Source organism: Pseudorasbora parva, chromosome 9 (genome assembly GCF_024679245.1).
Source record: "Pseudorasbora parva isolate DD20220531a chromosome 9, ASM2467924v1, whole genome shotgun sequence".
NCBI lineage: Eukaryota > Metazoa > Chordata > Actinopteri > Cypriniformes > Gobionidae > Pseudorasbora > Pseudorasbora parva.
Genome location: NC_090180.1, coordinates 9,205,159 through 9,228,808, shown reverse-complemented (window position 1 = coordinate 9,228,808; position 23,650 = coordinate 9,205,159). Strand labels below are relative to the sequence as shown.

Genomic DNA, 23,650 nt, shown 5'->3' with positions numbered 1-23,650 from the left:
TCAAACCAGGCAAAGGTGTGAAGCTGGCAGAGTGTAGACAGCTAGTGTTGATATGTGCTTTAGTTGTTGATGCTATTTATGAACATATTATTATAGGACCCTTACATTTTAAGATATGATTGTTATTTACAGCTCACGGCTCCATATATAGTTCTTAAAATGCCATAGCAATTACGTATTACATAAATGTCATTTTGAAAAGGTCAAATAATGAAAACTGCACACAGAAATAATGTGTGTTCTCAGCTAAGGGTCCTTTCGCACCAAAACTGCCATTGCATCTACACGACAGAACGAACACATCACCCCGTGCCATTTCACATCCAGCTGCATTGGTGCCATTAGTCTCGACAGCAGCGCATTCTATTTCAGCTGCATGTTAACACTTCGGATCATCAGCTTTTTATACTTAGGATTTGCAGACAGTTCTGAAGCATGCTGTGCAAGTATAGGCTACTGTCCACCTCATGATACATACTGTGACCCTCCAATGAGCTCAGACTTTCCAGTACGACTGATACTGTCATGCCAGAGGTTGGGAAAATATGCATGAATTGATGTCAACGTTTTATTAATGATATTCAAAGCCGGACTGTGGTAATGCAAGAGGGAGCTACTGAAATTCAAACACTGGTACTTCACTCAGCAACAGTTTTCATATGGAATAAAATTGTGTGTGGGTCATAGTTTTTGGTTTGTCTAGGGCTCAATGTGGCTGTGGCTTTCAGGGCCACCAAGGCATTGGATCAAAAGCCTTTGATTAGGATTGTAGTTTCTGGACTCAGCAACTGGAAATACAGGCCGCTGTCATCCTGCAGACAACTAAAGCAGACTCTTAATAAGTTATTTTGAATCCAGCAGGCTTAAGTCATTGTTATTCTTGGCTCAGACAGAATGAGGTGTGCTGTATACTGACTATCTATCTATCTATCTATCTATCTATCTATCTATCTATCTATCTATCTATCTATCTATCTATCTATCTATCTATCTATCTATCTATCTATCTATCTATCTATCTATCTATCTATCTATCTATCTATCTATCTATCTATCTATCTATCTATCTATCTATCTATCTATCTATCTATCTATCTATCTATCTATCTATCTATCTATCTATCTATCTGTTGGTCTGTCTGTCTGTCTGTCTGTCTGTCTGTCTGTCTGTCTCTCTCTCTCTCTCTCTCTCTCTCTCTCTCTCTCTCTCTCTCTCTCTCTCTCTCTCTTTCAAGAACACATTGAAATTTGAACAAAAACTATTGAATTCTATGAAAAAGCCTCCTCTTCTAGGTAAAATGGAAAAAAAGTGAAGGATTTATGATTGGTAAATTTGAAAATGTTCCAAAACTTCCAGGAGGGTTGCAATGGAGAAGAGATGGATTAAGGATTTTAGGTGTTGTCTTTGGAATTAACAATTTCAAACGAAAAACTGGGAGGGTTTGACAGAACCGATTGTCGATGTGGCGATGGCTATTACCACAATTGTCATATCGAGGAAGGGTTCTGGTAGTAAACAATCTGGCTGCTTCTGTTCTGTGGCATACGGCTGTTATTGTCATTGCCATCAGAGGAGTTGATCTCCAATATACAAAGGACAATAGTGAACTTTTACTGGGATGGACAACATTGGTTGCGTGCTGCAGTATTTTATCTACCAGTACAAGAGGGTGGCCAAGGACTGGTGGATGTGAGAAACAGAATCCGTGCTTTCAGGCTACAAGCTGCACAGAGATTTCTGTATGTTAATGAGATTTCTTTGGGAAAAAACTGCAAGTGTGATCATGAGGCCAGTTGGTGGCTTTGGACTTGATAAACAACTATTTTTAAAGAAGCTCTAAGAGATGAACCTGTCTGAGCTCACTGTTTTTTATAGAACTATGTTGCAAACATGGAAAATTGTTATTAAAAAAAGAACGGAGTAGGGACAATCTGCAACTTTGGGCATCAGAGGAGCCACATTTTTTTAATCCACTGAATAAAACTAGACTGCTGTCTTCTATCACTATACGACAATGTTTATTAAGGAGTGGAATCGTAAAGCTGGATCATTTATTAAATGAAGATGGATGGAAATCGATTGATTAACTTCAAGAAGCAACGTGATTGTGATCAACGTGATCTTCACGTCTAGTGTCAAAGCTAAAGGAAGAAATCTTCAATGTACTACCAAGTGGATACAGAACATTTATTGCACAAAGACAGGAGAGTACACAGGACATGGGGAATAATGTGCATTTTCCAGAACTGCTAATTTCTCCAGCAATAAAGGAGGATGAAGAAGAAGTGGTGGATGCCATATTCATTCAAGAATCCTCAGGTTTATTCCTTTGATGTCAGTAAAAACAATCCATCAAGACTCTTTAAGGAAACAAAAAGTTTCCAAGTGACCAAATTTGTTGAGCCCAGACTTCCCGATAAGAGACAGGTGGAGAGCCCTAATAACCCCCCTGTAGAGAAGCGTTCGGGGGATCTGCAGTGGAGGATTATTTATGGGCCGATAGCAACACGTGTGGCACAACTAAATAAAGCTGTAAAGGGGGAATGTCGATTCTGTGGGGGAAAAGAGCTGGTTTAGGAAATTTAATGAGAATTTTTTCAGATAAGGTGTTTATTGGAGGAATAAAATATGCATTTTCAAAAAGGATTTTTTTAATTTTTATTAAATTACCTGATTGGAACGGCTAAACGGGCAGTGTGAAAAACACAGAAAAACAAAGGTTTACAATTGGCAACTATATATCCTGAAGAAATGTGCAAGCGGCTTATAATAGTGGTTATTTTGTTTAAAAGTGTGAAGTTAAAATTCAGATAAAAAATAAAGTAAAAAAAAGTCTCCCCACATCCCCCCCCCCCCTCTCTCTCTCTCAGGATTAAACGCTATGAAATTCGAAGTGGAGTTGAGGTCCCTTCATTAAGATAAGGTGTTTGCATCACCTAGAGGCACCTCTACAGGATGTTGACTGGGTCTGATAAAATCCATGCATTTTCAGTGTTCACTGCTGTGGGTATGAGCATGGGTGAATGCCACATGTGAAGCTGTCATTCTGAGTGTGAAGTTTGCTCTGGCTCTGGAGAGTTTGGCAACGCTTGCAGTAAACACTAATTATAACATGCTTTCGTACAACTATAAACCTAGTTTAAACAAGCAGTTTAAATGTTCTCTTGGCTCTCCTCTGCCCTGCCATATCACTGCACCAGCTCTGCTTATCTTCTTTGGTTGTTTTCATTCATTATTTACACTTGATAGAGTGGAACAAGTATAACAGCTGCCTTAATTGTGCTTCTCCGGGGCATGAGTTTAAAATCCTCCCTCACCTGACTTGACCAGAGAAGGTCTGTTTTTACACCATTATATGACTAGGAGGGTAAGAGTGTAACCGCATTACCAGTCCATGAGAAGAAAGCTCATGTTCATTAGAGTCATTCTGTGTGGATAGCAGCACATTTTACTCATACAGCTTTGAGGCAGAGCAGCGGGGTCATCTTTCATGGCTGGGGTCCAGCTCTCTGATGTGGAGGCCTTCATGCCTCAGTGCTGACCCATGACATGGAAGCACAATGAGTACTGTGTTCGGTTGCCAGTAGGCAACAGCAGCCCAATGACTTTGACCATCTCCCATAGTGAACAATGAAGAACGGGCAGCGCACCAGATTCTTGACATTTTGTCCTCTTCCTGAGTGAAAGAGCTCTTTACTTCCTTTCCGTCTCAGCAGCTGACTACTCTGTCTTTCTCCACTCTCTTTCCCACCGGCCCCTCTGGGATTTAATTGAATCCTGATGGTGGTTTTGCTCCTCTCTGTGGCCCGGCCAATTCTGATATATATTCCCCTCCCCTTGTTGATGTTTCGTTCCAGCTGTAGGCTGACTGTAGACGCAGAGCACAGACAGCTGTGACTAAAGAGGAGGGGCCAGAGTAATTCAGTGAGCAGATCTGGGACAGAAGGATAGTCCCAGGGAAACAAACATGGTCAATGGGAAAGTTGGCATACATTTGAATAGAAGTCAAATAAATCCACGGAGTTTCTCAGCTGGAGTGAGTACCACCACATAAATGCTACTCTATTATCAATAATGTTTATATGGTGGTTGCACTATATAGTGTACATTTTGCCATATTGTTTTAAGTAAGTATCGTTTTCAGCAGAAATTGCTGCGGTGGTTAAGGTATATGTGGGACTGTGGTGGTACATTTCATCAATGGAAAACAGAATATTTCATAAATGACAGACAAAAATCTCCATATCTTCACACTGAACTCCTACACTGTAAAAAAAAATATATAATTCAGGTTTCCAGTTGAAAATGTTCTAGTGATAAGCCTAGAAATCTAGACGCACCCTAGCGGCAGCAAATCTAATTTGCCGCGAGTGTCGTCTAGCAACTCTCAATTCACTTCTGAGCTGTAAACACCAAACTCTGGTCGCGCCAATCACATCGTGTATAGAGTCGGTGGGCGGGGCTTAATATAATGATGGCTGAGTTGCGTGTGCGCGTGCTTCTAGTAAACACAAAAACTGGCTAACGGCGGTCTTTCAAATCAGCTTTGACCGCGACTTGGAGTTAAGATTTTCTCTGAGAAAAGAACAAAGAACGGCACTGAAGTCATTCTTAAGAAGGGAAGATGTGTTCAGAGTTTTGTCGACCGGATACGTTGAATGTTTAATCTGTCAACAAGCTCTGTTTCACCTTCGTTGCTCTGGTTGGTGTAGCGCTATCCTATCGCGTGCAGAGGGAGTTTGAAAGACAACCGTTTATCCCGCCCCTCGGATTGAGCCCTGTCAATGGTGAGTTTCCAGACCAAACATCTTGGTGTGGGTCTGGCTTGTCAGGCTATTTTAGTGACTGATCACATCTAAATTTTTCATTTGGACAAATTAAATGTTTTAATTTCAGACAATTTCTGTGAATTGATGCAATTTAATGAACAGAAATTCAATTTGGCCACCTAAAAAATGTTCATGTGATCAGTCACTAAAACATTTTCAATTGGAAACCGGTTTATTTTTTTTATTTTTTATTTTTTTAACAGTGTAATTTTCACCTAAATATATCCACTGCAATCTCAACAAAAAAAGTACTTTTCTGGGATGGAAACAGCTTCTGCTTGTGTTATTCCAATTAAGATAAAAGCACCTGCTAAACAAACAAATGCAATGCAAAATGTCCTATTAGTGTCATTCGAATGGGGTTCTCAAACCAAAAGGCTCCAGGATTCTTGTGTCGCCCTGCTGCAAATGTTGATTTTGGGTGAGGGGCTGACCTTGTGGCTCGACTTACTGCTTTCATACTGAGAGGAATCCTTTTCCAATGAGCTCAGTTTTTCTTTTAACATTCTGTTATTTCATTTGCTTGCCATATGGATGCAAGGGAAATGTATGACTTGTTTTTGTAGTGTGATATATATTACAAAAATTCTCAATGTAACTGATTTGGTTCAGAGGAATGTCAAGTATGGTTTGTGTGAATGTTATTTTATTACCGAAAGTCTGTCTTGGGGAAAATTTTCTTAATATATAATGTAATATATCAAATCTTGATAAAACATTGACCTAACATATTGGCACAGGTGTGCATTGGACTCAATTCTTAAATTGCTATAAACATTGTGTCTGTGGTTTGTCATATGACAGGAAACCTAATGTATTTTTGGTTGGGGTTCAATAAGTTAGAATACCTTTTAAGATTTTGTTAGCTAGTTATACATAGAAAGAGCCAAACGAATCAGTATATTGCATTTCAGAATTGTTTATAGTGAGGGAGAAGATTAGGAAATGGCTGTCCTCTGAAACAGACTGTGCAACATAGTCCATTTTGGAGGAAGACAGTGCTGTTTAGCAAGCTGTGAAATATCTAGCAGCAACAATTATATATGCACTCTACTGGCTAAACATTGTACTAGCTCTGCAATACAACAAAAATGGTCTCTCCCCACATCCAAAAAATGAATGATAACACAATTCATATGCTTTTTATCCTTTACTGGAGTCATTTGTCAATGTTTTTCACAAAAAAACATTTATCCCTTCTGTAAGAGTGATTATTTTCTTTATCTTCTAAGTTGCATCTGTATCCGACAGCATTTGTATGAAAGGTTGACTTTAAAAGCGAATCCATTTGCGGTGACCTGTTTTTGGGGCGTATCATTGTTCATCCGAGTGTTTCTGAAATAGACACACTGGATTCCTGCCCTAATCATCCCTTAAGACAAATGAGTCCCTGTCTAACTGTCTCTGAGGGTCATGACATTGTCACATTTACTTCTATGATGTAAAGTGAAGCTGTATAATAGAGAAGCTCTTGCTTGGAGGTAGCTTTTAGGTTAGTCTGGGCCTGGGGAGAGAAATTTAGCTTTATGGTGACTATGTGACAGTTGAAGACTGAGTAGGGTGCTGAGAGATGAGGGGGTCTAAACCTTCATCAACACCATGGACCATAGAATTTCAGGCATGACTGGGTCCAAAATCCCCCATTTTCTCCTCTTTTCACAAATGTCCTCTTCGGTAACTGATGCCTGAAGGCTAAGCAGACTGAGCTGAACTTAACAGGTCCATTAGCTTTAAATAGACATGCACACCTTGTCAGGTGCCTGTATACCGAATGCTCTTTGTCATCTGTCGGGAGAGACGAGAAAAGACAGCCAGGGGACACTGAGATAACCATAAGTGGGTAGTTGCATAAGTGTGTCTTTCTCATTAGTAAAGTGGTTTAATCTTCTGCTTCATTAAAACTTCACAGCTAAGCAGCTAAGCTGAATTTAGATCCTCTTAAATGGATCGAATTCCTACTTTATGGGAAAATGGTCAAAAAGTCTACCGCAGGCGGTCAAAGATTTTTGTGGGGAATAACAGGCAAACCTTCTACATACATGCAGAATGATTGGTGACTCATGTCAGTGACAGTTTTAACAATTATTTCTCTCCTTTGCAATGATACATCTGTCTATATATAACTCACTCTTTTCAATCTAGAGCTGGAATTCATCGGTAGTATGAACTGCTATCCAAATAAACAACAATGTGAGTGTAAAACACCTCTGAGAGGTTCGTTCCCTTCATGCAACCTATTTGTGTGACACACAAAGGAAGTTTTTGGTTACTGGAAATAGACATTTGTATTTTAAGATATGCGAATCCTCATAAGTACTTCCTCCTGCATGTGTTCATCTCACTAACAACTCCTCGGACACAAAGGTCAAGTAATCAAGAGATTCTCACCCTGTTTTGTCAAATTCCTTCTCAATTGTATCTTAATGTTACCACACACACACACACACACACACACACACACACACACACACACACACACACACACACACACACACACACACACACACACACACACACACACACACACACACACACACACACACACACACACACACACACACACACACACACGACACGTTGTGTTTTTGTGAATTGTGGGGACTTTCCATAGGCGTAATGGATTTTACACTGTACAAACTGTATATTATATCCCACTGCACTGCCTCTGCCCCTGCCCCTACACCTAGCTATCACAGGAAACATTCTGCATTTTTACATTTAAAAAAAAAAACATAATTTAGTATATTTATAAATCTATTTACATTGTGGGGACTGCTGGCTGGTCCCCACAAGGTGATCTCAGGTTTATATTACATTGTGGGGACATTTGGTTTATGATTGCAATGTCTAATAATCAGAGGCGTTCAGATTAGTCATCGCTGAAACTCCAGAGTTTTGTTCAGAGCGCACTCTCACTCACTGAAGTCTGCACTCAATGCACACCTTTAGGATTTTTGATATTTAACGGTCAAATCACATGTATTTCACTAGGCTAATGTATGGCTCACACACAAAATATGCTACATTTAAATATGTCGTAGCTGATAGAAGACTGATAGGAATATTGCTTGAGAAAGATTATATTTACACCAAACATTTTTCTTTCAGACAAGCAACTGTTTTCTCCTAGATTTGAGGAGCTTTACACACAACCATATCTGAGTTAAAAAGGCTTATTTGATGACCTGTCATGTTATGCATTTCATGTCGACTTGATTTGGGTGTGTAGAGGTAATTTACAGACAGCCAACAACAAACTTCCCAATAAAACAATTTTGGCCAGTGAAAATGCTGAGTGGCTAGTAACTTTGGAAAATCACTAGCCATAGTGACTGGTGAGCAAAAAATAGTTAAGGTCAAGCCCTGTAGTGCCACATTTAAACTGCATAAGCTTTACAAGAAATGTACATGTTATCCTACATGGCTTGCTCTTCAGCCATCAGTTTGAAGCTGGCTATATTCAGAATGCAGAATTGAGGGAATCTATTTAGATGAGACTAGTAGCCTAATCTATCCTAGATCTACAAACGGTATGTTATAATACAGTGCATTCAGATAATTTAACAATTATTTAATGTTATTAAATTAGAAATCTGAAAATTCTGAAACCACTGTTTTTTTTTGTTTTTTTGCACGTGACTTGTCATAGCCTAGTAACACCATCAATTAGAAAAATAATGGGTTCAATATATGAGTTAAGACATATACCGGCGGTATATATATATATATATATATATATATATATATATATATATATATATATATATATATATATATATATATATATACCGGTATATATATATATACCGGTATATATATATATATATATATATATATATATATATATATATATATATATATATATATATATATATACCGGTATATATATATATACCGGTATATATATATATATATATATATATATATATATATATATATATATATATATATATATATATATATATATATATATATATATATATATATATATATATATATATATATATATATATACCGGTATATATATATATATATATATATATATATATATATATATATATATATATATATATATATATATATATATATATATATATATATATATATATATATATATATATATATAAAATTCATGCATATCTATCATTCTGTGTATCGTCATATCTGGCTCCTACCTGCTTTTAGTAAGCGTTTATAGTGTCACCGTTTATATATTCCCGCCCCAGTGTGTCTGAGGAACTGCCCTGTCCGCGCGCGCTGTAGCTCTGCTCATTCTGCACTGGCTGCTGTCAGCACGCAGAGTCTGAACGGCAAGGCGGAACGCTGTTACACTCCACAAAACCGTGTGTTGACACGCTAGTCATGAAATTATCTCTTTGGATATCGGACTGTCCTAAAACCCCAGATGACAAGCCTTAACCCGGAGCGAAACGGTAAGTGTTTGTTGATATATCGAGTCCTTGCTTTCCGCTCGCGATACTTACCCTGTACATTTAAGTAGAAGTTACAGTTCGCGTGGTTGTCAAATAAAATGTCTTCGTGACTTCAAGGGAAGGACTGAAGTTTAAATAGACTTTATTATCCAAGCAGGGTGTTGAGGAAAGACACGATAGGTTGTTTTTAAGCTGATATCACAGTGTTTTGAGTTTCATACATGTGTTGTGATTGTGGAGTGATTTTTACCGCATCGACTGTGTATCAAACTCACGCGCGCAGTAAACTGACTGCTGTACACGCCTGCTTTTGTTTATACTCCACAGACATATTCAATGAGTTGTTTGCAGGTTCACTTTCGTACATTGCAATGCCTGTCACTTTAATTAACTAATGTGTTTTATAATTTACCAGAAAGACCGAACATTTCTCTCTCTCGTTGCAGTGTTTAGAGTTCGAAGATGTAGAACTGTAGGCTGAATTAACATGTTGCATTAGTTTCTCCCTCAAGCTTCATAAACTGAATACAATTTATGAACGGTTCCATAGTTTTCTGTTGCTAGGTGGATTTTGCTTTTGCTTTCACTGTTCGGACATGAATGCTTAGTTGGGCTGAGGTGCTGTTTAACTCATTCTTGAGCAGTAGGAACTGGCACAGTGCTTATGTCCTGTGCATCTTGCAAAGATCAGATCTCTGTCATGCTCTCTTTATAAATATCCCGGTGGGGTCTCTCTGCTGTGGGTGTAATTGGGCATCCCGCCTGCACTAAATGCATGCCTGTCCTGCTTGAGTGCAACCTTGAGCAGTGCTCTGTTCTTTGTCACTAGCCTGATAACTTGACAGATACTGAGACGGCTGGGCAGTCTCAGGATCGTTTCCTCTCTAATTAGCCCAAAATAGCTCTGGATCACAGCTATGTGCTCCCATGCATTAATCACTTCCTAAGTGCCGGAATTGATCGTTCTGGGTCAATCACAGCCTGTTGTCCTAACTCAATATTTTTCCCTCACTCACAAGAATGAGTTATTCAGCGACACAATTTGCAGAAGATTTTCTTCCTTACTGGCATCCTGACAGTGAAGTAATTTGGCACCTTATTCGATTCCTCTCCACACATCCAGCCGCTCCGCGACTGCACGGGCCTGGTTGGCTGCCAACAAGCCACAGTGAAGTACATTGGTGAGGTTTTGGTCAGCTGTGGTTTGCTGATTTTCCCATTGTACCCCATCCTGCCTCTCCTTGCTATTGACTGAAGCTCATTAAACTCCACATGAAGACCACAGCTGAACCACTGACCCCCACAATAGGGCTTTTTTGGGCACCTCCTACAGTACATGTGTGTGGTCTTGTGCCTTGCACAGAGGTCTGTCCTCAGGCCCACAAGGCTGCTTGTATATAGACTATATATAGAGAGATAGATCTATATGCAAGTCAGTGTTCTTTTGCAGTGCATGCTGGGCATGCATGCGTAACTGCACTCACTCACAAAGGCTTGCACATAGCAATTTTTGAGGCATGCAATTACGTTGCTTGCATAGTCAATCTACTTCCTCTCATTCTTGTTTTTAGTAAAGCAAAGCCTCGTACGTTTTTAGAAACATTTGTTTGGTCGTACAGTCTATTTCTGGGTTTTCTACTTGCATTTAAGCATTCTAAGAGCTCATTAGATAACATTAAGTAGAGGGAGGTCAGGACTGTTAGATCTATGCAGGTCTTTTTATATGTGAACAGATAAAAACAATCACTGAAGAAAAGCGCTATTATACACTTTCATGCTGTAGATGTTGATAGTTGTCCCATCATATAGGACAGGAAATGATAGCTGGACTTAAAGGGTTAGTTCACCCAAAAATGAAAATTCTGTCATTAATGACTCACTCTAATGTCGTTCCACACCTGTAAGACCTCCGTTCATCTTCAGAACACAGTTTAAGGTATTTTCTATTTAGTCAGAGAACTTTCTGTCTCTCCATTGAAAACTGTACTGTATACTGTCCGTGTCCAGAAAGGACCAGAAAGGTAAAAAGAACATCATCAAAGTAGTCCATATGTGACATCTGTGGGCATGGACATCGAAAATACATTTTTGTCCCAAAATAACCAAAACTATGACTTTATTCAGCATTGTCTTCTCTTCCAGGTTTGTATTTCAATCCTTGTTCACAACTGCGCAGTCTGTCTCAGACTATAAACGAAGCTCGCGTGCACCAGATAACATGTCAGCAGCGTCAATGTGCAGTGGCGAACGCAACCACCTTTCTGGTCCTTCTGGAAATGGACAGTAAACCATACATACGTTTTTAATGGAGAGACAGAAAGTTCTCGGACTAAATATAAATATCTTAAACTGTGTTCCGAAGATGAACGGAGGTCTTACGGGTGTGGAACAACATTAGAGTGAGTCATTAATGACATAATTTTCATTTTTTAGTGAACTAACCCTTTAAGTGACTTTAATGAAGGACAGACCTGGAAGATCTGGACCAGCAGATAGAGCTGACCATCCCACCAACCCTTCAAACTTAACTGCTTTTTCTAGCAGGGCTGTAGTCTATTTGCTTTTACCACATAAGGAGAGCATAAAAAATACAACTGTGAACAAAATAATTTTGCATCATTTTTGCATCTCCAAACAATAGCAATATTTGGATGAGATAATATTTAGATGCATTGTTTGAGTCATTTTTCTAGTGGTAACAGGTGACATGTATTGTGCATTCATTATTTTTTCCCAAACGCTGTCTTAAACCACCTCATACCCACTCCATTCTGAGCCTGACATCTGTAATGACATGTTAGGATTACAACACAGCTTGTGTTTATAAACCAAAATGGCTCGGTAGGCAGCATGTTTGCGTCAGTGAAAGACACTGTGTCAGGTTTGTCCCTTCTGTGAGCTTCTCTCAGCTTAAACCCCTCATCGTATGTGCGTTGTCTCTGATGATTAAAATGGATCACCTCTGGAAGGTTTATGTCGATGCTAGCCCCAATCTCAAATGCAGCATTAAGAACATCGTCAGGCAAGTAGTCAAGTCTCTATCAGGACTCTGCATTTGCCCCCATCACGTGTTTACTTCCATTCAGTGCACAAGATTTTCCATGCCACAGCCATTAGAAATATTATTCAGAAAACAAGTGTTCCTTCGGGGGACGGCTTCCCAAGAAGCCTCCTGATTCTGAATATAGTTCAATTTAGATGCAAAAAAAGCTCTAGCTGTTTGAGGCCCTGCTCCTTTTGCTGCTATTTCCATACAGCACAGACAAAACATTGCTGTCTGTGCCCTGAATAAAACTAGCGGCTCGCGACTCGTGTGTGTGTGTGTATGTGTGTGTGTGTGTGTGTGTGTGTGTGTGTGTGCGCACGACACACTTGCTGCTATTGGAGATCTGAGGCTTGCAGAATAAGATGTGACAGCTTTCTGGTGATGCCTGGTGGAATTGTGGGGTTATGATCAAAATCTTTCAGAAACCATAACAACAGATCTTAGAAAAGCTCTAACATTATTGCAGTTTCTGTTGAGATCTGGCAATTCATAGTGTGAAATGTAGGTAGAATGTGGCAGATGAGGATTTGGGAATGTATTCCCCGGTGAAGAGGGAGTGTTTCTTGAGGGTCAAGGTCCTTTTCCCACAGTTCTTTATAGACTTGTGTTTTTTCACAGATGCATGTGGCGCCCTGCAGAAGAGAGAAAAATACTGGTTAAGTTTGTGTACTGGTTGGCCAGAGGGCAGATTGTTTAGATTGGAGTTTTTCCATCATTTCGGCCTCTGCAAGGGAGGCTGAAAGGCCTGCTTGAGAAAATGCACAGTTCAGTGTGATAGTCAATGAATCATGTATTACACACATTGTGTGATATCAGTGAAGTAACCTCTGATAGTAACCACAGAATACAGAAGTAAACACAAAATTACACAATTCATTTAGTGTTTTTTAATGTACACTCAATGGCTATAGCTGCAAGATAATACCCATACCCTGAATGAATCAATTCAGAATGGTCATGACCTTAGCAACATGTTAAAGGGATAGTTCACCCAAAAATGAAAATGTGATGTCTGCTCACCCCCAGTGCATCCAAGATGTAGGTGTCTTTGTTTCTTCAGTTCTTGCAGTCTGCCAGTCATAATGCATGTGACTGGGTAACAACTCTATAAGAGTAAAAAAAAAAAAACATGCTTAGACAACATGCACAAAAACCCTGCTGCTCATGACAAAACTTTTTTACCTCATATCCAGACGAATCTTATCTAGTGTTCCCACCTGCTATTACTTCCATCTGGTAAGGTCAAACTAGCGCGATCATAGATACATGTATAGATTCCTCATTAGTGCCTGCACGGATCGGTCAGTGTTCAATTGTCAAAGACATCAATGTTTCGTCACAAGCTGCAGAGTTTTTGTGCATGTTATCTAAACATGTTTTTTTTGCTCTCATAGAGTTGTTACCCATTCACATGCATTATGACTGGCAGACTTCAACAGCTGAAGTTAAACATCGTCATTTGTGTTCTACTGAAGAAACAGACACCTACATTTTAGATGCACATGGGATAACAATCACATTTTCCTTTTGGGGTGAACTATCCCTTTAATATTAGATGTTTTCCATGTCCAAGCCTTTACTAATTTCAATTAAGAACTTTTATGAGCACTTTTTATTCATATTACACATTTAAGCTAAGCTTTTAAAAACTCATAATGTGTACACTACACTCTCTGGAATCACTAAGTCCCAGACACCAATATGTTTTAATGATTTATAAAGGATGAATAGCTGTCTGCTAGGATTAGGTACTGAAACTCGGTGCCAATATAACTGGACCGAATCAGAGCCCAGATTTTGTTGCTTAATTTAATATAATTTAGTGTTTTTTGTTTGTGGCCTGCAATCTTGCAATGATAGCCATGTATCAAGCTGTGTTACAACAATGTGATCTATTAATTTATTTATGGCCCTTTTTTATTTTGAATGTACTCACTTAAGATTTTTGGCACACAAGCATTCCTCAGCTGCTTTTGCAGGATCTGGAAACTCCCGCTCATAACTCATATTAGGCCTTATCTATTTAATCTGATGTGGTGTTGGAAAGTGTGAGTGCAGTTTCGCTGTAAGCATTCAAATTGCATGGCAGGTGAGGGAAAAATCTGAAAACTCCTCTGTGCAACTTATTTAAAACTCAGGCATTGCCATAGTAACTGCTTATCTGTTCTAACTCAGTGAACATCTATAAGTGGAGAGTGGTTTTTCTATGATTCAGATGCTCCTTTTGAGGTAATGCAGGATGTTCATGAGGCGTAAGGAACCTGAAAGGAGAGCATGTGCCTCAGGTTTAAATGCAGCTAATGAGGAGGTGAGTCTGTCGTAATGAGAGAAAGCTGAGCTGGTAAATGATGGACATCTATTTGGTGCTGCAGAATTTTATGACTAATGAGAGTCTGTCTAGATTACTAGCTTGATTATTGTTATGTACAAATCATTACAAGGCTAAGCTCCTGTCTCTTGGGAACCTTTTGGCTGGTTTAACAAGTTGCTGACTTATCTAATTATTTTAGCTCTGCTACAGAAACCATGGCATCATGGACGCACACTTGACGTGAAGGCTGTGCCAAAAGTGGGCCTCCTAAAATAACTTTTGACTAAATTTTAAGGCAGCATTACGTGTATCCTTCATTAGATCAAGCAAGCTGAGCAAACAGTGAAAAGTAGTATGCGAACAGTTAGTATGTTCACATTATTCTTAAAACAGTAGGTAAAAATGCCCAGATAGATGACCTACTATTTCTGGCGTGATTCAGCAGTGCACATCCAATATCCCATGAGGCCAGAGGAGAGAATTTGTGAATAGCAGTGAAACAACACAACTGATGACAATGACAACATGACAAATGTATAATGGTTTTATTACATTCATGCATTTATACTATATACTTTTTTAATAAAAAGTAATTACTTATTAAAAATATGTACCTATTTAGAGATTATGCAAATTATGATTCAACCAAAGGCTTTATCAAGTGCACTTTGGGATTGAATAACAAGTGTACAGCTAATGTACATTCACTGGCACTGCTAGAGAATACCCATGCCCTGAATGAATAAATTCAGGTAAGTTATGACCTTAGCAACATGTTAATATCAGACTTTTTTCCAGGTCCAAACCTCTTTTCATTTCAATTAAGACACCAATATTTTTTAAAATAAAGGATGAATAGCTTTCTGCTAGGGTTTGGTTGCCAATGTAACCGGACCGAATCGCAGATTTCGGTGCCTCATTTTGGTACCACTTAAATTCAAATGTGCTTTTGTGCTTTAGCTGGCGCTGAGCCCGAGAGAGACACGCTCAGCAATTGTCATATAACACAACTATACAGTTTTTTCGGCCACATAATGTTTATATAGGTTTCAGATATTTACTTGTATGGCTATCACCAGACAAAGCTCATTCTAAAATTGAACATCGGTCTGGGGAGTCTGCGCTGCATTTCCTACTGCACAAGAGGTGTGATCAACGAGCAACGACCCATCCTTTCTCTATCTGTCATCGTGTTAAACCCACCAATAGCACACCAGGTGGATAAGCCGGTCTGTGATTGGTTCCCGCAAAATTGTAACAGAAGCAGTAGAAATTAATGTACAGGTTTCCAGACTGAGTTGATAAGGCTGGGTTTATCCAGTCTAGACATTTTTCAAAATTTTCCATTTTTTTTTAGTTTTTTAGACAAAACACACCTGCCTAATGTTGTCCTTTAAAAAAAACGTGTCAGCGGAGCGCTATGAAAAAATACACAGTGAATGTCTTCCCTTACAAAAAGTAACCATGGTTTTACAACAAATAAAACAAACAAAAATTGTACAAATAAATAACAGGGTTATTGTAGTTATTCCATGGTGACCACAAATGATCCGAGTTTTTGCTTCAAATCCATAGTCTAACTATGGTATTTGTTTAGTTCTACAAATGGTAATCAATATGCCAAAAAAAACATGCTTTTACTATAGTAAAAACATGGTTAGTATTGGGTATGTCTGTGCTATACATTATGTGCAAAAAATTACGAAGCAAAAGGACAGTTTAAATCCCTACATTAAATTATTTTGAAGAAAAGCAATAACAAAAAACCTCAGTGTTAGCAGATAAGAGGAATGTTCTGCAAAAACATTCACAAAATCCCAATGGACACAGTAACTATACTTTTATTTCTTTATCCTGTAAATAGGCTGTAAGAATGAATTGCCTTTTATATTCAATTACATGCTGTTATCTCTTTAAGTTACCACTCAAATACTTGAATTAAATGTTGACTTTTAAAGCTAAATTTAACTTCCAACAGCAGGTATTTCAGCTAAATGAATGTTTTTGCGCTGAATATTAATTGTCTCCCTCTTCTGTCTGTTTGACGCGCATGCGTGCGCCCACTGCTTGTTTAGTGAAGTTTGAAGACTGTCGGGACACGCTTTCATGCAAAATGGAAATACTCGCATGAATTCGTAACATTTACAGATAAGGATCTAACCTGCGAATTAAACTTTTGCACTGAGGCTGCATGCACACACATCTGTCAAAAAGCATGACATGGTATAGGATGTTGAGCACTAATACATTTAGCTTGAGGCTGAAAACCGATAATTTATTGGATCTCGTACCTTTCCCGCAGCAGCTCACTGTCTCCACTTCACTTTTTTAGATGCATTTTGTCCATAGAAATGCATTATTCAGTGTTGGAATTTTGCGTGACCTGTGGAAGTTTTGCCTGCAGTAAGGGCAGACCAGACTAATCATTAATGAGAATCGTTGACAATGATTTTCATTATTGATTTTATCAACTGTGTTTTGTGAAACGTGGATGAAGTGGTAAATCCGACAGATCCAATTCTCGGAGGCGCAAACTACCATGGGGGCATCACATTTATAGATCAACTAACATGATCATTATAAAGGGTTTTAAATGACAAAAACATTCACGAGACTTTTATTTCACAAGAAGAGACACGAGATTGGGTTCACGAGACCGTGACGAGATTTTTACATAGTATTGTTAAAGGTCCCATTCTTCGCGTGTTTTCGAAGCTTTGATTGTGTTTACAGTGTGCAATATAACATGAGTTCATGTTTCGCGTGTAAAAAACAGTATTTTTCACACAATTTAATTATCTGTACAGCTCTGTTTTCTCTGTCCTAAAAACGGCCTGATGATTTCCTTGTTCTATGAAGTCCCTCCTTCAGAAACACTTCTGATTGGGATTGAGTTCTGATTGGGCCATTGCTTCCCGTGTTGTGATTGGACAGCAGCTTAGCGCGCTTTGCCCGGAAAGGTCCTGCCTCTTACCATAACAGGGAGATGCAAGCACTGAATGCGCGCTCTTCTCCACGTGGGAGAGCAACAAAACCACGCCCCCTATTTTGCGGTTAGTCCATGGGTTAGTCCAGAGCCATAGAGAAATATATGGCTCTGGGTTAGTCAACAAACGGTTCTAGTGACGTCATTACATCCCTGCACTTCCTGCTGTAGTCCAAACCGGCCGTTCGCTGTAGGCTTTGAAAAGGGAACTTCTGTTAAATAAAATATCTCGCTTGGCATTGAACTTTGAGCTTTATAATTTTACAGGTATTATTTATGCTCTAACAGCAACATTACACACTAACTAAAGTTTGAAAGATGGAATCGCGAAGAACGGGACCTTTAAGAAATCCTCAATGTTGAAATGCATGACTAAAAAAATTGTTTGCAGGTGCATTTGAAATGTTTTAACTCTTGTAATGAATGTCATTTTAGTTCTACTTTCTGAGTATATCATATGAAGTAAAATACAACAACACTCAAGCACTGAAAAAGGTTTTGCACAAACTTACTCTATGGCTGCTTTTTTGATTGTGTCTTCAGACCTTAGAACTGTGAGTTATGAGCTGCTACAAGTTTTGACCTCCTAACGTAACTCCTTTCCTCTAATTGATCATAGATCATAGTGCAAACAATAAGTGCAACCATAATCAAAGTACTCAATATTCCCAATATTCAAAGTGCAAATAGAGAACAAATTCTTCTTCAAGCATGATACAGAGCTAAGAGATGGTTAAGTACACAGATAGCTTTCATATTGAGGAATATTCTCATGCCTCGGGGGGCTTTCAAACAATGGTAACATAGAAATATTGAAATCGTGCTTAAATGCACGCTCACGTTTACTTTCACTTTAAATTTCGTGATCATGTGTATGCCTACTCTGTGAAAAGGGAGCTGAATACGCATTTAAAAATAGAAATTTGTCTGAAACTTCTGTTGCGCAACAAATCATCCGTGGGTCTTTGATTCGATTAGAAAATACCAACGAGGATAAAAAGTGTTATCCACATTGTAACTTTAACTTTTAAATACATCATTATATTTAAACATTATATTTAAACACATGAGTAGAGTCTCTGCATTAAAGACCCATGAATGGCAGATCAAATGTGCTACTACAGTACATATCTCTCCAATACAGAGGATTTTAACTGACGATGATTGACATGGCAGTTTAAATGGTGAAGGGATGCACGCAACCAAGCAACAGAGTCTGTTCAAGATGACGAAATAGTATGTCCCAAAGCTTGCATAGCCTACTCTTCTGCAACACACTCGAAAGTACAGTATATTAACTTTTTCTTCACAAAAAAAAGTATATAACTTTTAGGTCGTAGTATAAGTAGGCAAATTTGGAACCAGTTAGTTATCTAATTTCACCCTCACACTGTCACGACAATATGACACGAGACAGCTTTTGACCTCGACGAGAAATCTCATCACATTTTAGTCTCATGAGATCTCGTGGCACGAGATCTCGTCACACCCCTAGAAGCAATACATCTGTCATACAGCACTACTGTGTCTACGGTGTATCATATGAGAAACATGATGCGTCACCATGAAAATAATAATAAGCGTTGCATTCCAAAATATAGATGTAAGGCAAAATGTTCAAATTTATACAAAAGAATTGCTGGAGCTTGAAGCTGGTTTGTAGCATACCAAGAATACTGACTACTTTGCTTTTATAAGTACTTTAAATGTTATTTAGTGTTAAATTATTATAGTTGGGTTAGGTATACTTTAAAGTTTCAATAAATTGTTCAATGTAAAGATTTTTTTCAATAAAATGCGCCCTTCTTTAATGTCATCCACCTCTGTTTTGTCTGAAAAAAAAGTATTGATTTTGGCACTGGTATCTTAAAAAAAAACTAAAGATACCCAACCCTAATAATAAGACGAGTGTCTTTGTCGGTATTGTAATTTAGAATTTAATGATACACAGAGTACTTAGCAACACGATCATAATTTTTGAGAGAAATAGTAAAAGTGAATGCATACATGAACTAGTTCCCCGTTTAGTAAACAAATTCAACCCAAGCACTCTTTGGTGACTTGGATGATTACGTTACTGTTGATCATCTGTCCATCATTGTATAAAGCCCACCCTGACAGTTTGATTGGTCCAAACAGTGAGCATAGTTGCTTCACAACGGATCAAGTCCATATTGAACTTCCCAACCTCAAATGTTGTGGGTGGGGCTAAGTTTAGCAGGCTAAGTTCAGACTTTACTAGTGAAGTATATTGTGCATCGTGTCATTTGCTTGGCATACAGAGTTGCCTGTTGAAGCCAATGCAGAAGTAACTTAAACTACAATTCCTCAACTGGCTCCAGAAGGGAGCAGAATCTAATTGAGCCAAATGTTAAAATGCCTAACTTAACAACAGAAAAAAACATGTTTACAGCCTGGTACAAATTGTGGTTTTAGTTTATATGGCTAAATTCGCCCTTCATGACAACTTTGAGGGGGGTGAATGTTTTATAACTCATTTGTTTACATTTTAAAGTTCGGTATAATTAAGGGCGTGGCCACTTTGATTGACAGGTGGATAACCATTTATCCGCTGTCTATTAGTCATCACGGCGCCTCAGCCTCTCCCCTGTTCCAACTCTTTGCCCATTTTCTGTTATCCGTGTGTGACACGCTGTCAAGATGGCAATGGTCAGCTCATCTGTACTTTACGTTTCAGAACTGCTCTTCAGAATCTTATGGGTGATGTCATTTGTTTTATTTTTTTACACACAACAGTTGCTGCCCATTAAGAGTGCTCTAAGGGGTCACTTGTGAGGTTCCATCTCTGAAAGGACGTTGGTTGAAGGCAGCTCACTAGGTTTTAGAATGGACCTATTATGCATGTTTGCACAGGAATTTCAACCACAATAGATGATTATGAAATAATGGAATCAGTCTTATCTTGTCCCTTGATAGTACAGATTTACTCTATTGTCAATCAGACATTGGAGATCACTGTTTTGTCAGTGTAGTTTCTGGGCTGAATTATCCAACATGCTGCAATCAAGATGCACAGTGTGCTGGGTGGCCATTTCAACAAGGCCATGCCACTGACCCGTGTTTCATGCCAATGACAAAATCCTTTGACTATTCTTTGAAACTCAGAAAATTGTATTCTTTTCAATGACTTCCACAGTAATTTAACCCTCCGCCTGGTTTAGTTCTAAAACAATACCAAACAAGGGCTTGTGTTTACAGGGTTCCCAGCGACAGGTCTTTCTCATAAACGCTACATTATGCACATTTCTGGAGCGGAGCCCATTGCCTAAGCTCCTTCACGCTCACAGCGGGATGTGTTTCCTCGGGGCAGCTTTGGTGTCATTGCAGGCCTGTAGCGTGTGGAATGCAGCAGGATGAGTAAATGTCCGTATGCTGAGCGGCCAATCGCTGTCTGCCGCTCTAACACTGCACTCTTTTGTGTGCTCCACTCGGCCATGGAGGCAAAGACATTCTTCCAGTGCCAGGAGCGCTGCCAAGAGTTCCACAGGAAAATTAGAAAGGAAGGAGGGCAAATGGAAAGAGAACGAGAACAAAGCTATTATGTGGCTTTAGTTACATGCTTCTCTTATTGCTCTACTTGAATGGCAGAGAACCTTGTAGTTTTTTTTATTCATAAGGCCATGCTAAATGTTTAATGGAAGGCGTTGTCTCTAACAGTGGGGATTATTCTCCTCTGGCACGATCTTGTTGTGGTTAGTATGCTAAATTGGGATTTTTGAACTTTACAATGGCTTTGAGAACTGATAGAGTGCCATTAAATGTTTCTTTATTTTTATATTCTGGAAAAACCTGCACTGGAGTGAGTCCATGTGAACCGCGAGCATGTGGAATAGTAATACCAGAGGGTTGCCGCCCCACTTCCTTGTTTATTTTTTTTTTATCGTCACCACCACAATAAAACACAATGACCGGTGGATACTGAGCTACATAGCTCATGCATGAGATTGCAGGGTTATTAAAGTTAACTAAATCTAAAACATCTTTTTTACTTGGTAAGGAAAATGCTAAAACTGAAGCTTATTTTATTTCAGCTAGTTGCCAAGGCAACATTTCTCATACATTTCTCATATTTGCTCCTCCTATGACCTTTTCTATCATCTCGTTGACCACAATACTATATAATCATGCTTGGGCTAGAAGAAAGCAAATCCTAGGATTTCCCAAATCATTTGGGATTTCTTTCTTTCTATCCATCCCCAAACAGTGTCACTGAACCACCTGAAAAGAGGTGAAGGCGTGAAAGTGTTGTTGTTTAGAGCCTTCCAGCAGCTGTGGAATGGACAGGGGTCGTAACGGTCGCCCCTCCTCATCATGTCAGTGGGAAAGTGCTCTCCAAGCATTCGTTTGCTCTTTCTCCACCCTAATGGCTCCATCCCTCTGTGGGGGGAAACAGAGATCATAAATCAGATCTGTCCCTAGGGGAAAGTGAGAGGACAGAAACCAGCATGAAAACTTTTATCACGTTCCATAAATGTGGGCCGTGTCGACTGCTTATGTTGTTTATGAACGCTACCTCCCTCAGACACTGATGGGTCTGATACCATGAAGGCTTCTAGTCAGTTGTGGTTTATTGATTGCTGAATAAGTGTGATGTTAGCTCTCAGACTGAGGCCATTCTGAGGTGGTCCGTGGGCTTCGAGATGGAGCTCAGGGTGGCTGTTATCTGTTCTGGCTTTCAGGCTGGTACACACAATTCCAGTGCATGTACAACCAGTAATGACACCCCTGTGTACCGTAGGAGAGCGACATAGACAGACGGGTGAAATGTAGTAGGAAAAATAATAAGCGCTTGTAGCCTAGCTCTGGCATTCCAGGTCTCTGAAATGTCTCAGTTTAAACATTCCAAATGTCCTTGCAATTGGAATTGTGAATGCTAATTTGGCTTGCTGGATTTTTTAAAATTGATTTGCATATTTGTATATTTTGTTTATTTAGATTTACATTTATGATGAAAGACTTTATGCTTAAGGCCTCATGGCTAATTTTTCAGATGAATATCTAGCTTTACATGTAAGAGAAGTTCACATTTTTCCCAAAACAGCTATTTATACAATTCATCTGGGATCCGCTATACCTAGAGGACTGCTGTCGAATGCTGATGCGTTTTCTGTGTATTTCAGTCAATGCTGTATTTTCTTGAAACCTAAGTGCAAATTACTCATTACTTTGAGACTATTGAGCAAAAAGCTGATATTTGCTTGTCTGCAGGCAATAAACGTTGTGTTCAGGCTTCTTTTTTTGGAAAGATCTTAATGATTGTTCCTCGGAAAACGCCCTGATTATGGGTGGGTTCCCGGGTAAGGAACACACTGTAACAGTGAAGGTTGCAACATGTCGACATGACTGTAATCTCAATGCTCGGCTGCTAATGAGGGGGAATAGTACTATGCTAAACATGCTTGGTTTATATATAAGGCTGTGTTTATGTTACCTTATGTTTTGCCTAGGGCTTTTGTGCAAATTACTGCATTATTTAAAAGACCTTTGGGGTACATGTGGCCAAACCTGATTAGTATTTAGCTGCTTGTTTTCCTATGTTCACTCTATTTATTCTGCTGCATTACTAAAACACAATGACACACTTCCTTCAGGCTGCGTTTAAGTAGTTTCCATGGCTACAAACGCTCTTGCAGCTGGATGGGCAAAACGAGCAGAGAGCATGGATGATAATGTACTTCCAAACACCCCTCCTTCACTCTTTCTCTGCTCTTTCCCTAAAGGTCTTGTTTTGGCACTGTAGGGAGGGATTTTCTGGGAGGCTTATGCTGTAGTTAAGAGTAGAGGAAGTTTGATTTGCACAGATGTTGCACTCCATCACAGGTGTGGCCTAACTGGAGCAGAATAGAGGAGCTGAAGTCAAGAAATGAATAGATAGAAAGACATCTACAGGCATAGGGAGCAATTGGGAGCCAGGTAGAGATGTTGGATTACTGAAAAGATCTAAGTTGGGAGATTCCCAGGTGAAGCTTTGGTCGGGAAGCCTTTGGTAAAATACATCAAGCGCCTGTCACAATCATTTGACA

At 39.0% G+C, this 23,650-nt stretch overlaps 1 protein-coding gene across 1 annotated transcript in view; it reads left to right on the top strand.

Annotated features, from left to right (window-relative positions):
* The first annotated feature begins 9,072 nt into the window (after positions 1–9,072).
* ppp2r3a (protein phosphatase 2, regulatory subunit B'', alpha) overlaps positions 9,073–23,650 on the top strand; it is an 88,723-nt gene continuing 74,145 nt past the window's right edge. The window contains exon 1 of the mRNA XM_067453749.1: positions 9,073–9,263. The gene's annotated coding sequence lies outside the window, so the exon portion shown is untranslated. The remainder of the gene's footprint in view (positions 9,264–23,650) is intronic.